Here is a 16,373-nt window from a genome sequence, read left to right on the forward strand (position 1 = left end):
TGCAGTCAGAGTTAAGCACAGCTGCTTTGGTCCTACTACTTACCAGCTGTTTTCAAGGGCAGAAATGTCACAAACGACAAACAAAACCAAAAACTATCCCGTGTCCTCAAAGCAGATCATACAAGCTCTCTTACCTGTCAGGCCAGCTTCCTTATATAAAGTAGTTGGGCACTAGCATATTATCCAGTTTATTTGCATGATTTGTGAAAATTACATTCCCAGCTCAGAGGAAACATAAAAGGAGGCATTAAAAACACCTTGAAATTAAGAAGAAGAAATGATGTTAAGATGGAAAAGTTGCAGTAATCATAGAATTGCAGGAGTTGGGAGGGAGATCATGGAGCACAACCTCCTTGCTAAAGCAGGTTCCCTACAACAGGTCACAGAGGTGGCTGTCCAGGGGGGTCTTGACAATCTCCCGGGAAGGAGACTCCGTAAGCTGTCTGGGCAGTCTGTTCCAGTGCTCCATCACTCTAACAGGAAATAAGTTCTTCATTGCATTAGCATGGAACTTCCTGTCTTCCAGTTTCTGCCCATTTCCCCTTGTTCTACTGTTGCTCACCACCCAAAAGAGTCTCATCAACTTGACTCCCACACTTTTATAAGCAGTTACGTGATTCCCTCTCAGCTGTCTCTTCTTCAGACTGAGGAGTTCCAGGTCTCAGCCCTTCCTCATAAGGGAGATGCTTCAGGCCCTTAATAATCTTTGTTACCCTCCACAGGACTCATTCTAGGAGATTCCTTGTCTTTTCTGAACTGGGGAGCCCCGAACTAGAGTCAGTATTCCAAATGTGGGCTCAGCAGGGCAGAGGAGCATGGGAAGATCACCTTCCTCAACTTGTTGGCCACGTTCTTTTTAAGGTATCCCAGGACAGCCTTCTTGTCCACAAAGGCACATTGCTGGCCCACAGACAACTTGCTGCCAATCAGAACAGCCAGGTCCTTCTCTGCAAAGATTTCTTCAGCAGGTCTTTGGATCGATACATGCAGTCACTCCTCCCCAGGTGCAAGGCTCTTCTCTTGCTCTTGTTGAGAATGGTATCCACCATTCTCTCCCATCTACTCAGCCAGTGATGACATCACAGAAAGCTACAGGTTGGTCAAGCATGACTTCCCCTTGCTGAATCCATGTTGACTTCTACCGATAACAATCTTCTCTTTCTTGCTTGGAGAGGGAGTTTTCTTCCATTCCTCAGGTGGTCTTCCAATACGAAGTGGCATATTCACGGTGTTTTAAATAAAATATTAAGTTTTTCACATTTATGATGAAAAGCAGTAGTATCTGGCATCTTGAGCAAGTGTGTTTGTACTAGACATTTGGCTAGAGTATATGGAGGGCTTGTTTGGATTGTCTGGAGGGATGCATCAGCTACCGTCAGGAGCTTACCAATTGTATTTATAGTAAATATTGGATATAATCAAAGCAGCTCACCTGGAAAACTACATTGTATTTAGCATTTTATTCACTTGTGTTCTAATGTGTCATAAACCTTCCAGTTCAGTGAATTCCTTACACACAGGCATTCACCTGCTTTATTTCAAATGCTTTCTTGAACATAGAGAGGTCTAGAAAAGCTAAGCAAGTCCAAAACAGCGTCTAGGCCATCTTAGTCAAAATGGGTCCCGTTTTATGACATCTTACACAGCATGGAAAGAAGGAATAATCAACATCATAGTGCCAGTACATAGATAAGAAATGTTTTCAGCCTACAGCTTCACAGGATGTGAATTATCCATTCACAGTAAAGGTGCACAGTGCAGCTGCATTATCTGCCAACCTCAATGTCACCAGAATTACTTCCAGATGTTTTTATATGCTGTTCTTTGGGGATTAGTTGCCTAGGGACCGACTTGCACTATTTAATGTTATTTTCCTCCCTGGCAAAGCACTGTCCTCAAAGATAGCCTTAAATGGTGCAGAAGTGGGGCAAGTTTTTGATACTCTGATTTAACAAAATTGCCATGATCCTAAACAAAAGTAATCCTTTCCAAACTTGAGTCAAAGGATCAAAGTTCACACTATTTTATTTTTCCAGATGAAAAAATAAACCCAGCAGGAACTGAGAATTCATGTGCATGGAGCTGAGGGGCACACACAGTACAGCACTTCGCTTTTGATATGACTCCTGGACTTGAACAATTCGTGTTAGCTCCAGAAGTAGGTCTTCCCATGTCATGTAACTGCAGTTCATACAGATAGACGTATAAATGCTAAGTATACACTGTGTCCAGAAAAACTTGTGGTATTTGAAATGTGGAAATCAGAGTAAAATAAACAGATTCTCAGTTTCTGCAGGTACTTTTGTTTACTTGTAAAAGGGGGCAGTTGTGGTTTGGCAACATCTTTAAGGCATTGTTTCCTGTAATTATCATCCAGAGTAGTTACAGTGGATTTTGTTGGGTTTTTTTTTTCCACACATTAATATTGTCATTATTCATATTACTCATTCTTTTATTTAGTGAAGAGACAAAATATCCATCAAACTAGGTGAACTTCCAAAAGTATGTGGGAGACCTACCATATATTACTGAACAATAAAAGCAAATTGTAATTGCAAATAACTAAAAGCATAAGTCTCAAGTGACACAATGTTCTTGGTTTATTTTAACATCAGTAATTTTAATCCCTTCATAATTTACTTGCAAATTAGCTTTCTTTTCAAGAAAAAGAAAAGTACATCTTCCACTGGTATCTGGGTTTGAAAAAAGCTTGTACTTGACTGTGAAAAAAATACACCAGAACTAGAGTAAAAATGATTGCTTGCTCAACTCAGTGTAAGCCAGTTCTTCATGATGGTGTGAAGGTGGTTTTGATTAATCAACAAAATGTGTCTTCTGCCTGTAAAAATTCATTAGGTTTTCTCAGTATTCTGAAATAGAAACATTAAAGCATTCTGGCTCATTATGAAAATTACTGAAACTCATCTGATCTAGACAGAAATCACATGAAATACGTACTTGGATATTTGCTAACTCTTCTTCATAGTAACTCAAGGTCTTACTTGTGCTAGACCTTAAGAATCTAGAGACCAAGTATCATATTTTTAACTATTGGGTTCCAGCTGTAATACTTCTAAACGCTTCCTGGTTTCTGTTGATGCCAAAGAACCACTTCTGTTACAATACTGTTTATGCTCTGTTCTGCTCACAAAGAGACAAAATTGCTTCTGAGAGGTTCTTAGTTACACCAGAACTTACAGTTAGGCCAATAGTCATACACAGGAAGAAGAGATGAACACATCCAGCTGGTGAAGGGCGTTTCTGGCCATGCAGCACTCCTTCTCAGGAGCCAGCCTACGTCCCCTGTCCAGGTGCTCAATCCCCAGTTCAAGTTGTGACCTAACAGTTCCCCACATACACCAGTTCAGATCATTCACTGTTCAGACCATCACTCAAGTACTGATTTCCCAGGTTCCTGAACAGTTAAAGAATTAACAGAAGCTGTGATCACTGACCTAAAAATGTTTGCCAGCCTCTAGAGAAAAAAAAAAAAAAACCATAAACCTAAGATGCCAAAAGGATTGATGTTCTTACCGACGTATATCTGATATCATGATGCTCTTTTCTGATAGTCCCTCAAGTAGCCACAAGTGCTCTAGCAAACCTATTCCCATTTCTGCCTACAGACTGAAATATCATAGTGATCAGCTATCTACCTGCAGCTCCCAGGTGGAGAGATAGCAAGATTATGAGATTTAGAATCAAACATCTGTCTTCAGCAGCAAGAATTAGAAATCCTCTGGCAGTCCACTTACTGTTGTGGTCAGGGCATTCATTACAATGCTGAAATTCAATTTGTTGCAGACTTCCAATACAACAGTTCAGGTGAAAAGCACTTGGTAGAGAAAAGCAAAATCAGAAGTTTGGAGCACAAGTACAATCCTGTGCTTTTCTTGGTGACACAGACAGCAAGAGGGCTCGCCAATGTTAACACTGGCCTGCAGCTACCTGTGAACGAAAGAGCAGCAGACTAACTAAATTACCTTATTGGTGCAGCTGTTCTTAAGACTGCTTTCTTATTCAATCTGTGAATACAGAATCACAGAATCACACAGAATCACAGAATCACCCGGGTTGGAAGGGACCTCAAGGATCATGTAGTTCCAACCCCCCTGCCTAGCAGGGCCACCAAACACACACATTCAGATCAGGTTGCCCAGGACCCCGTCCAACCTGGCCTTAAACACATCCAAGGACGGGGCATCCACAACCTCCCTGGGCAGCCCGTTCCAGGGCCTAACCATTCTCCTTGTATAGAACTTCCCCCTAACATCCAACCTAAATCTTCCCTCCTTCAACTTGGATCCATTTCCCCTAGTCCTGCTGTTGTCAGCTCTTTTGAAGAGTTTACTCCCCTCCTGGGTGTAGGTTCCCTTCAGGTATTGATAGGCTGCAATGAGGTCACCCCGCAGCCTTCTCTTCTCCAGGCTGAACAAGCCCAACTCCCTCAGCCTGTCCTCATAGGGGAGGAGCTCCAGCCCCCTGATCATCTCAGTCGCCCTCCTCTGGACCCTTTCCAAAATCTCAATGTCTTTCTTGTACTGAGAGCTCCACACCTGGACACAGTACTCCAGATGGGGCCGCACAAGAGCCGAGTAGAGAGGGACAATCACCTCCCTGTCCCTGCTGACCACCCCTCTCCTGATGGAGCCCAGGATCCCATTTGCCTTTCGAGCTGCCAGAGCGCACTGCTGGCTCATGTTCAGTCTCTCGTCCATCAGGACCCCCAGGTCCTTCTCTGCCAAGCTGCTCTCAAGGACCACTCCTCCCAGCCTGTACGGGTGCCTGGGGTTCTTCCGGCCCAAATGCAAAACCTTGCACTTTGCCGTGTTGAACCTCATTAGGTTCACCCGAGCCCAGCCCTCCAGCCTGTCGAGGTCCCTCTGAATGGCCTCCCTTCCTTCCACCGTATCGACTGCACCACTCAGCTTGGTGTCGTCAGCAAACTTGCTGAGGGTGCACTCAATTCCCTCATTGATGTCATTAATAAAGATGTTAAAGAGCACCGGTCCCAAGACAGACCCTTGGGGGACACCACTTGTTACCGGCCTCCACCTGGACATAGAGCCATTGACCACCACCCTCTGTCTGCGGCCTTTCAACCAATTGCTTATCCATCGGGTCGTCCACCCATCAAATCCACTTCCCTCCAATTTGGAGATGAGGATGTGGTGGGGGACCATGTCAAAGGCTTTGCTCAGGTCCAGGTAAATGACATCGGTCGCCTTCCCTTCGTCCACCAATGCCGTCACTCCATCATAGAAGGCCACAAGATTAGTTAGGCATGACCTTCCTTTGGTGAAGAATACGGCGCTACCTACCTTCCATATGCAGAGGTTTGTCTCTGTGAAAAACAATGTGACCTGCAAAATCAAAAGGCAAATGGTGACAACGCAGGAAGAGGTAGAATCTTCCAGGTACCTCTGAGTTTGGAAGGACAGATGGTGTCCTATTTCAATTAGCTTATTCAAACATTCGTGATAGATAGTGGCACTGATTTATGAGCAATGATGATAATCCTGATGCTCAAACTTTCCACTTGTATGGGAACTGTTGAGACACAGCCTGAATTGAGCACCTGGGGAAAGGACTGGGCCAGCCGTGGGAGCACAGGGAAAGGCAATTCAGCTGTGTGACAGGAAGGGGTGGAGCCTGGCTGCACCTCTCTTACACCCCACTGGGGAAGATATCTCTTTAGACATCTCTCCTTAGCGAAGCTTTCCTCGGTGGATGTGAAATCTTCTGATACAGGTAAGTAATCCCTTTCCTTTATAGCATCTTTCTATTGTGCTGATCCTCTTGTCATTGCACCTCTGATGAAATGCCTTTTCCCATCATACTGGTCTGTCCAATCGCTACACCGCTCAGCAGAAAAGCTGCAAAATCTATCACTTCTTCCCACTATGTTTAAATACTGTAGTCAACCATTCATCCCTTCCTTTCAGGTCAAATGATATGCCTAATGTCAAACAGCGTGAAGGCCTAGGAGGGGAAGGGGGACAAAAAAAGGGAAGAAAAGAAGGATATAGTCTTTTTGGCCAGAAAAAGAAAACGCTGAAAATGTACATCTGTTGTGATATGCAATAGCCTATAAAATTATCCACAAGCAACTTTCTCCTGCAAAAGAAAATGACTGTTAAGTATCTCATAAAAAAAGAGGTTATCAAAACATTTTTCCTTTAAATTGTTAATGTTAGATTCGAATACAAAGCTCTCATAGTATCGGGAGGTAATAAGACTTCTGAGAAAGCTGTTTGTTTAGATAAGGGGTGAAACTTTGTGTCTTTACCTTGGGAACAAAGAATACTTTCCATAGATTTCTGATGGCATTTTTTTAAGAACAAAAAGAGTAGGAGCATATTTTAAGCCACTTCCCGGAGGTAAAAACATATAATCATCATAATACAGTTCACAAGAATGCGTGAGATACACGGAGAAACTGTTCTGGTACAAACTCTTGATACACAAGACTGCTGAAGGTTGCTCTGAACAGACTCCAGATATCTGGAAATTGTAACTCCTGTCAGGGCTTGAGGATGCACAAAGGAGTACCAAGCATTCTGGTTATGAAGAAAGATGGGAAAAATATGCATTAAGGAATCCTTATCCACTATGTACCCGACAAGTATCCAGACAACTCTGCAACTTTACCAGGTTACCAGATGAATTCCAAAAATGTCACTCTGACTTGTAGCAAGAAAAATCATTACATAGGCAAGTGCCAGACTCATATCGAACTCCTTAGAAGTTTGACCGATCAGATGATCCAACATCACTTAGCTATATTCCATTTCTGAGTAGCCCTGGGTTCAAATATTCTCAAGGAATGACAGTGAGGAAGTGTGCTGCACTCACAGGACTGGTTGGAACTGAGTGCTGAGCAGACTTCCAGACATAAATATATCCTTCCTGGTGATAAGACCAGATGGATAATTCAGAACCTTCCATGTTGCTTTTCACAGTGCAGGAAAAAAAAAACTTGCTTTTGGACAATGAGAATTTCCATTTCCTGAATCTCTTACCTTTAGGTCTGAATATTTGAGTCACACCACTGACAGTGTCAGAGTCAGATGTGATTAAGCTCCACCCTGGGACTCAGGGAATACCTTTCTTTAGAGAAATTAAGTATAACATGCTTCTCTCAAATCTGATCAAAAATTATAGGTTTGAAAGCAGTCACTAGCAGGCCTATCTCCACAGCACGGAATGTGGTAACTATATGTATGTGGCACAGTACTGAGGAAAACCAAACCACCACCTCCCACTGACTATTCGGAAATTGATCAAACTTTTTTTTGCATGTGTGCTGGGACATTTATCAGGTTAGTGTACACGGTTGTAGTCTTTTTCCTTCTATAAACTCCAGTTACGTCACAAACTCACGGACACAGCAGTGTTTGTGCCACCACCTTAGTGCAAAATCTAATCGCCAGTGATTTTTTCAGCAAAACCTCTCCCTTCATCTACTTTGCATATCCTCTCAATAACTTATTTTTGCATCTCTATTACTCTATTGCTCCAATCAAATCATAATAACATACTTAGTGCTCGTGGCATCTGAAGGATTTTCTTGGCAGAAAGTAATTTGCAGGATTTCTTCGTTGCTTTCACTGATCCGTTGTATGCTTCAAAACTGGAAGCACTGGACTAAGTAACAGAGAGGAAAATAATAGTAATTAATGCTTGCACACCTTCAAGAAAAGTCAGATGTGCATATATAAATTCATTAAACGCATTGAGGACTGAAGACTTTCAGTAGTTCCAGTTATGTTTTTATAACGTGTATAAAAAATCACCTATAATTCATCAAATAAACGTACTGGTTAGTGACAAACTTTGACCACTGCTAAGATGTCTTTGAGGGAGATTTTCAAACTCGTGTCCCCTTTTGTGAGCATGCTGAGCATGGCCAAAGAAATTAAAAATTCTTTTATTTCTTCTCGCTGGTTCAAAAGTTCTTTTATTTCTTCTCGCTGGTTCAAAAGTGTGAATATGCTTGGGAATCTCTGTAGCATAACTTTACACTAATTATTATGAGAGAAGCACGTTCAGCAGCAGCCTCTCTTCTATTAGCTACTCTTTCATCATACATTACTGTGAACTCTAGTACAGTCTCGATGGGTAGTAGAACACTGCAACAAGTGAGAAATTTGTGGAAATTAAAAGCAGATCCCTCTCAGCAGTTTCGTAAACTCATTCTGGAGTTGATTTCTCCCATGAAGTTTGTCCTTGATATTTTGGCTGCTGCTGCTTCTGAAGGAAATGTCTCCTCTTTCATGTCACACGCATAAATTCCACTGGACAATTTAAAGTACAGTAAACATTCTGCTATGGGGGGGTGGGGGGGGGGAGGTGATATTTACTTTAGTATTCATTTCCTTTTTCCTTTCTGTGACCACTTACCCTGAAACTGGATTTTTTTCAGTATGTGTATGAATGAATCATGTTACACACAATGTCTGCATCTTACAGTGTGGATTTTTTTACCTTTATTTGTTGGCCTATCTCTTCAGAGTGCCAAACAAACTACCAGCATCACAATTAAAAGCAGAGGACTGTGCCTTGCCTCCTTAAAGTAACAACAAATTAACGCAAACAAACATCAACATGCATAATTCTCAGATCTCAAAAACCACAATCTAGTGCAGAACCTGCCTTCCTCCCACACTTTTTGCTCACTTCTTTTCCACTTGCCTTGTTTATCTGTGGCCCTACTCTCCACTGGGTAAAAAAACTGATTGGATGGCTGGGCTCAGAGAGTGGTGATGAACAGAGTTAATCCCAGCTGGTGACCAAGCATGAGCGATGTTCCTCAGGGATCAGTATTGGGGCCAGCCCTATTTACTATCTTCAGTGATGATCTGCACAAAGGGAGCGAGAGCATCGTCAGTAAGTATGCAGATGACACCAAGCTGGGAGGAGCGTGGATGTGCTTAAGGGTAGGAAGGCCCTTCAGAGGGATATGGACAGGCTGGATCAATGGACCGAGGCCAACTTTTTTGTGTCAGCTTTAACAGACCAAGTGCTGAGTCCTGCATTTTGGTTACAACAACCCCATGCATTCCTACAGGTTTGGGGCAGAGTGGCAAGCTGGAAAGCTGCACAGAGAAAAAGAATCTGGAGGTGTTAGTTGACAGCCAGCTGAACATGAGTCAGCAGTGTGCCAGGTAGGTGAATGGCATCCTGGCTTGTAACAGAAATAGTGTAACAGGACTAGAGACTATATCCCTCTGTACTCAGCACTGGCAAGGATGCAATTCAAGCACTATGTTCAGATTTGAGCCCCTTGCTATAAGAGAGACATTGAGTCCCAGGAAGAGTAACAAAGCTGGTGAAGGGTCTGGAACACAAGTCGTATGAGGAGCAGCTGAGGGAACAGGGATTGTTTAGTCTGGATAAGAGAAGGCTCAGGAGAGACCTTATAGCTCTCTACTCCTACCTGAGAAGGAGGTTGTAGCCATGTGAGGGTTAGCCTTTTTTCCCAGGTGATAGGAAAATATGTAATGACTTCAAGTTGTGCTGGGGGAGATTTAGGTTGGATATTAGGAAAAACATCTCGGGAAGAGTGAGGTGTTAGGACAGGCTGCCCAGGAAGGTGGTGGAGTTCCTCTATAAATGCAACTATTTGAAAATGCATGACTAAAACTTACTTTCTAAGACTGAAAAATAAGTCATTATTTTTTATTAGTCCATTGGATTTGGTTCCATCTCCCCCAGACTATTTTGGTTGCTCTCACCCGTCGTCATCTTTACTGTACCGTGCAGAGCTGGCCACAGCGATGCAACACAGGGGATGACTAACACTGACTCTGCTCTAGTGCAGTCCATACTGGCAAACCAGAAACTTAGTCATGCCTAAGAATAATATTTGCAAAGTATGCCTGCATTGGACAAAATAAAGCACTGTGATGCCATCTGACTGATGCGTCCCTGCTCTGTATTACACCAGTTTCTCAGACTGTGCTTCTCAAGTTCAACCAGAGCTGTTTCATTAGAAGAGCTATATCAGTGGTTTTGCTTGTGTCCGCTTCAGCAGGCTGTGCTGAAGACATTATTAGAGGGAAATATATTTGCAGGCACTTAAGTGACTAAGGGCTTTGAGTTTAAGCTTTAAGAAGGCTGGTTTTTGAAAATCATGTAAAACTGATGGAGCCAGCTGAACATTTTGGAGAGCAAAGAAATCTTTTGTTTCTCTTTGTTGCTTTCCCATTTCTCTCCTCATAAGTAACATTACATTTTCTGGGCAGAACTCTTCATACAAAGAACAAAACTTTTTTATGATTGTGGAAATTGCCATAAGTATCTTCAGGTATAAATCAGACCAGCATCTGACTTCATTTTGGCAGGGAAAGTCTGCATAGTTTGGGAGGATACGGTGCAGAGAGCCTTGACTAAGCAAAATACAGAGGATCCATTAATCCCACTCTCCTCCTTTGCAGCACAGTTCCATGAGTATTTATTCCTGAGGACTGCGGAATTGTAAGGCAGGACAGAGTCCAAAACATTACTTTTCCAAAACCTTAATTGTAATTACCTAGCTTAATTTTGGTCTGATTTTGCATAATCCATTCCATGCTGTTAAAAATTAACTGCCCCTCTTGCAATCCACATGACGATGCGAAAGCTAGCAGTTGGTATTTTATCATCTTGCATTAAAGCTACATAATTTGTTCATAGACCACAAACACAATTATTTAGTTCATGATCCATTTTTCTATCAGTCAGGCCTTCAAAAGCAAGTCTCCCAGCTTGCTTGCAAACCGAATGATTAAACTTTTCTTCTGAAGAATTTCCACCCTATTCTCTTCCCAATGCTGTTATCTGAGAGGTTTTTTTGTAATTCATAATTACATTAAGATTTCTAATTACGTTTAGGTCATTATGACAATCTCTGTCATTTCTCAACTCAGCGTTTACTTGAAGCTAACAACTCTTGCCGCCATTCGGAGGAGTGCCATGTAGTTTAGTAACGCCAGGCGGGGATCTTCTTTAGCACTCACTGGAACTTTGAGACTGGATGGCGTGTAATTCAGTGGCTTGGGACAAGCTAAGAATTCGTACCTAATAATTACAAAAGCATCCGCGATTTCATGGTGGACGGACATAAATCTCAGCGTTTTAGATCGGAAGAGAGCACGCCCGACGTCTCTGGAAGTGGGGTAACGCTGCGGGTCCGGCACGGTGACCCCCGGGCAGCAGGACACGAGGCCCAGCGCCAGCGGCCGCCGCACCACCTCCGCACCACCTCCGCCACTTCCGGCGGCGCGCACCTGCCCTTGTCATTTCCGCTGGGGCAGCCGGCGCAGGGAAGCTGGCGGATCCGAGCGCAGCCGAAGGGCAAACCCCTCCCCGCCGCGGCTGCCGGTGGTTTTTAGTTCCGGCCGCGAGGCTCGCGCTGCGCCGATCTCTTCCGGTGGCTCAGGCGGGGAGAGGTTCTGCCGCGCCGTCTTTGCCGGCCTCTCGCCCGCCTTCAGGGCCGACCCACGGCTCGGGTCTCCTCCGCGCCGCGGGCCGGGCCGCGCTGGGCCGCGCTGGGGGGCGGTGCCTTGGCGCTCTCTGAGCCGTGCCGAGAGGAGGCGGCGGCGGATCTGGGCTCGGCGGAGGCGGAAGGGGCGGGCGGACGCGGCCTGACTCTGCGGGACGTGAGGTGCTGGTGAGTGCGGGAGGCCGCGGTGCCGTGTCGCAGCTGAGCCGGGTCGGGCGGGGAGGCCCGGCTGGGCCGAGGCTTAACGGAGCGCGGCTCGGCCCTCAGGAGCGCGGCGAGGAGCGGGAGCGACTGAGCCTGGCTGACCCGCCCGCCTTTCTTCTCCCGGGCGTACGCCGCGTTCCGGAGGCGGCGGGAGCCGTTGTGCGACGGGATCGGACCTCCGGCCTCGAACCTCCGGGCTCTCGCCGCGCGCTAGAATTGCATCGCCCCGCTGGGCCGCAGGGGCCCCCGCTGCCGGCAGCCCTGCCCTCGCAGGTCGGCCTGTTGTGCCCTCTCCCGTCCCGAGGCCGGCCCGGCCTCCCTCCCTCCCGCCGCCCAGCCCTTCCCTTGCCGGCACGTGGCCTGGACCCGGTCGTTGCTCCAGCTTTACGTCTCTCTCAGATCCTGGCCCTTCTTCTCGGAGCCCCGCACCTCCCCTGCCCTCCCGTCGGCCCAAGGACTGCACGCCCAGGCCATGTTCGTCCTAGGCCTCTTCTATTCTATCCTGAGGCTCCTGGAGCTTTTCCCGTAGCCTGTCTCGTCGCCAGTGTTAGTTTGTTGCCTGTCTTCACTTCTCCTTTGCCTGCACCGTGTGGCTTTCACCCTGTTGTCTCCATCGCAAAGCTCTAGTGGCTCTCAGGTTTGAATGGGACCTACGTGGTTGTAGCTAAATTTCTGTGTGTCTCCCAACCCCATACCATCGTCTCTTAAAGTATTTATTTCTGTTTTTCTCATCTTCCCCAGCTTTCTCTCTATCAAAAAGTGTGCTGTGACTCAGGCTTTCCCTTGCAGCTCCCTTCTGCCATGTTCCCAGGGAGAGGTTCCCCCTCAGGTAACCTCTTACCTGATTGTTTGTGCATTGCCTCCATTCAGAGGTGGCTAGTCCTGCATTTTTTTTTTGTCACTGCAGCTAATCACCTTCTTTGTCTTCTGGTAACTTTGTCTGCTGCTGAAAGCTGTGTCCTTACTGGGATTCTTTCTCAATCCTTGTTTCCTTTTCAAGCTATATTTCTTAATCGTCATCATTCCCTTATGACCTTTCCTGTTTTAGCTTTCTTCATCCCAGTAACCATTTCCTTTACCGTGTTGTTTGTTTGTTTGTTTTTGTTTCTTGCCCTTCTGATTTTACTTTCTTGTCTTAAAAATCTTCTTTGTTATCTCACCTCTTTTCCCTTGACATATTCCTTTCCTCTGTAGGCTCACCTGCTGTCTCCTGCCGTGTTCAAGTTCTCCAGCTGTGCCTTTGACAAGAAAGGAATGTGAGCTTAGTTTATCTTTAAGCATTAGGAGGTTACAGATTATTTACTTGTTTCGCCTTATTTTGTTTTCATTTGTTTGTTACTGACTTCCTTAATAACCTTTTGGCAATAAATGCTTTCATATATGATCGATTCAATATATGCTTAACCCGTTGCTAGTCTAGGAAAAGAAATTCCAGCTCAGACCATCCTCTTAGTCCTGCCAAAAGGTTTTCGTGGGGAGCAGGAATACCTAGTGGCTGTGTGACTTAAATTACGCTGAACACTCATAATGCTGTATTGTTGTAATACTTCAAGTTGGTACTTAGAAGTTACAGAGTGTGTTTAGGATGCATTAGCTTTGAGGAAGTAGTAAGAAACTTCTTTGGTGCATGGTGTTTACTCCAGATATGCAGATTGCAGAGCTGCTGCAGTTCTGTCATTTGATGGTTAGGAGTGTGTTGCGCTGGCACTTGGTGTCTGCTGGTGACTGCTGTAGTCTTCCCTCTGCTTTGTGGCTTCTCTTGTTTCTCAGGAGTTGCTGCCAAATCTCTTGCATCTGTCTTACTTTGGTTCTTAAGATTATGAGATGTAACTGATCTTACTGTGATGTATTTGAGTATGATTTAAACACTAAATACGGCTGTCCTGTGGCAGTGTGGGGAATACATTGAATCTGGAGAGTAATTTCTGCACTGAACGTCAGAATCCGAGTTTGGTGTCTAATTTTGACAACTCGGTCTTTCTCAACTAAGTGACAACTCCTCAGTGCAACAGAACAGGGCTTCTGAGCTGACGTACTCCTCTGGAGGAAACCTTTTCATTTGTCTGTTCTATACTGAGAATAGTTTACAGTTTGGGCACCTGAATTGGGCATACACGTTTCACTGCTGGACTGACAAAATGATTGTTCTGGCTTAACTAAATTATCCTCCTTTCACTATAGTCTTTTTTCCACTGCATGAGAAAATTTCATTGCATTTCTATAAAGCATTGAAATTAATTTAAGCTATGTTGATGCATTCGGATACTGATCTGAGGTGGCTTTTTTGAATTTGACTTATTCTCCATCGTGGTGTAATGTAGGGTATTCTAGCTGTACTGTTAGGGAGATAATTGCGGGTACTTTGAAAAAGTTATCTCAGGAATTCTGCTTAAAAAAGTGTTTTCTTACAGTTTGTACGTTAAGATCTGTGAGTAGTGTTAACTTCCTCAAGCAGTGTGTGGTTCTACGTAGTTACACGTATCTCAGTAGGGCCCAATTTAATGATGAGCCGCATACCGGGAGCCAGTCGTTATGTAGGTTGGTTATACCTGAAGTTTCTCTGGCATTCAAACTTAATATTTTTTACAAATTTTCCTAGTGGGTGAAGTCTTTTCAAAGATGTTTCACTTACGCTTGTTTTAACGTCACAAATGTGCGTTACTGCTGTGAAGATTTGGAACTGTCAGTATAAGATAGATGAGTGCTGATGCACATTGTGCTATATTGTGCTTTTTAACCAGCGTTTTCCAATTTGCTGAGGGCAGGAGTGGGTTAGGTAAGGTAGCTGGGTGGTGGTTCTGCCTTTGTACTCACTGTGCAGCCTTAACTTGGTGTGTGTGAGGAAGCAAGCAAGTTACACCCTGTATAGGGTGTAAACTTAAATCTTTATTATTGGTGCTGACACCGTTGAGTCGCCCTTACTCGTTAAAGTGGGATTTTCCTTAAGGAAAAGACAAACACAAGAAAATTCAGTGCGTGGAAAGCTACAGAGAATCATTGAGCTTGTATATTTTTTTCTGTTTTTTGTAGGTATATATATTTTTAAAGTAAGTATTTGTTGTGGAAAATGGAGGTTTTTCAATGGAGGAACTACCACAGATTGGCTACTGATTGCTTTACAGCACAGTTGGGACCTCTTACAGACTGAATTAAGTAATGAAGTAGCAAATTCGCCCAGCTCTGATACGCAATTATGTAGTGCTGTAACTTAGAACCTTACTGTAGTGTAACTGAGGCATTGGAACGTAGTTAGATTTCAGAACTTTTTGCATTGTGAGTAATTAGCTGTATGAGGTTCACCCTGCTTTTCTCTGTAATTTAAGCTTAATTCCATATGTAAGTTTTTCATTTCATCCAGTGTCACAGCATTGTAGACTTTGGAATTTTGTCTAAAAATAAAAAATCTGGAAAGTTTGTCTAAGGTTTGGAGGACTTAATTGGGGAGGACAGAGGTGGAGGGGAGAAGAAGGATTATAGAAAACCGTTTTTGTTGGGTGCTTTTCTTTCTGTCTTGCTTTTTGTGATAGTAATACCGTGAGCAAATGTTATGGGGAGTCAAGGGAGAAACTTCATATACAATTTAAGATGCTTATTGAAAATTTGCATTTTCTTAAGAAAGCAGACTGTTCTTTTACTATCTAGGCTTTCAGAGATAACAGAAGTTTGATAATAAACGTGGGTGTGCCATCACTAGTAGGAGAAGTGAAACGCAAAGACAAACATGCTTAAGTAAATTGATTAAAATGGATTTTGTTAGGTGCAGGCTTAGCTTTAAGACCTAATGGTGTGGGATAATAAGGGCTTAGGTGTGGCTGTTAGAGATGTACATCAGTTTCAACTTTTACTTCGCTTAAGATGTTTCACTTTTGTACCAGTCTTGCCACTTGCAGCCATTGGAGATTAAAAGTAATTAAAAACTAGCTGAAATTTAGCTGAAATGATACAAATCTCTTTGTGCAGTATAAATTCCTTGCTGTAAGATTGTGCTTTCGCAGTTTAGACATCTTAGTTGGACCAGAAAAAATTGCACGTGAATCCTGATTTAGACTTCAGTGAGGCTGCTCTCTTATGAAAGTACCAAGATGGAAGATGCTGTGAAATTAGTATGCTGCTGGGAGGAGATTCTAGTCAGGGCTGACTGACACTTGTAAACATCAGTAATGTTTAGAGATAGGAATCACCAGTCTCCAAGAGCAGTGTAGAAAGTTTCAGTGGAAACGTTACTACAAGTGAAAATTGCTTTTTATGTTTAACAGGTCAGTATGAATTTGTGTGTGTTGGTGCACTGAATGGTGCTGTGATGCAAAGTGATTTGTGCTGACGCTTAGAGAATTGAATGTTCCAACACAGCCAGCAGGAGCAGGGAGGAGATTGTCTTCCTGTGTGCAGCTCTGGTGAGGCCACATCTTGTGTTCTGGGTTCATTCTTGGGCCCCTCACTACAAGAAAGACATTGAGGCCCTGGAGTATGCTCAGAGAAGGGCAGCAAAGCTGGTCAAGGGTCTGGAACATAAGCCTTATGAGGGAGGAGCTGAAGGAACTGGGATTGTCTAGTCTGGAGAAAAAGAGGCTCGGGGGAGATCTTAGTTGTAGAGAGTGCTACCTGAAAGGAGGTTGTAGTGAAATGAGCATCTTTTCCCAGGTAACTGGCAGCAGTACAACGTGTAATGATTTGAAGTTGTGCC

The 16,373-nt window shown here is 44.0% G+C and overlaps 1 protein-coding gene and 1 long non-coding RNA gene across 3 annotated transcripts in view; one reads left to right on the forward strand and one right to left on the reverse strand.

The window, feature by feature from the left end:
* Window positions 1–1,640: 1,640 nt before the first annotated feature.
* LOC122168748 lies at window positions 1,641–11,213 on the reverse strand. Its single transcript, XR_006171344.1, has 5 exons — window positions 11,062–11,213; window positions 7,542–7,647; window positions 5,322–5,363; window positions 3,756–3,948; window positions 1,641–2,839 (listed from the first exon to the last, which is right to left on the reverse strand). It is a non-coding gene; the product is annotated as an uncharacterized LOC122168748 (long non-coding RNA).
* Window positions 11,214–11,581: 368 nt separating this feature from the next.
* CUL1 (cullin 1) overlaps window positions 11,582–16,373 on the forward strand; it is a 46,239-nt gene continuing 41,447 nt past the window's right edge. The window contains exon 1 of one of the 2 annotated variants that reach the window (XM_042834305.1): window positions 11,582–11,653. The gene's annotated coding sequence lies outside the window, so the exon portion shown is untranslated. Of the gene's footprint in view, window positions 11,654–12,140; window positions 12,164–16,373 lie in introns of those variants that run through there. The other variant, XM_042834306.1, reaches the window with a different exon arrangement.

Source organism: Centrocercus urophasianus, unplaced genomic scaffold (assembly GCF_019232065.1).
Source record: "Centrocercus urophasianus isolate 14NV4802_14NV808 unplaced genomic scaffold, USGS_Curo_1.0 seq_45, whole genome shotgun sequence".
Lineage (NCBI taxonomy): Eukaryota > Metazoa > Chordata > Aves > Galliformes > Phasianidae > Centrocercus > Centrocercus urophasianus.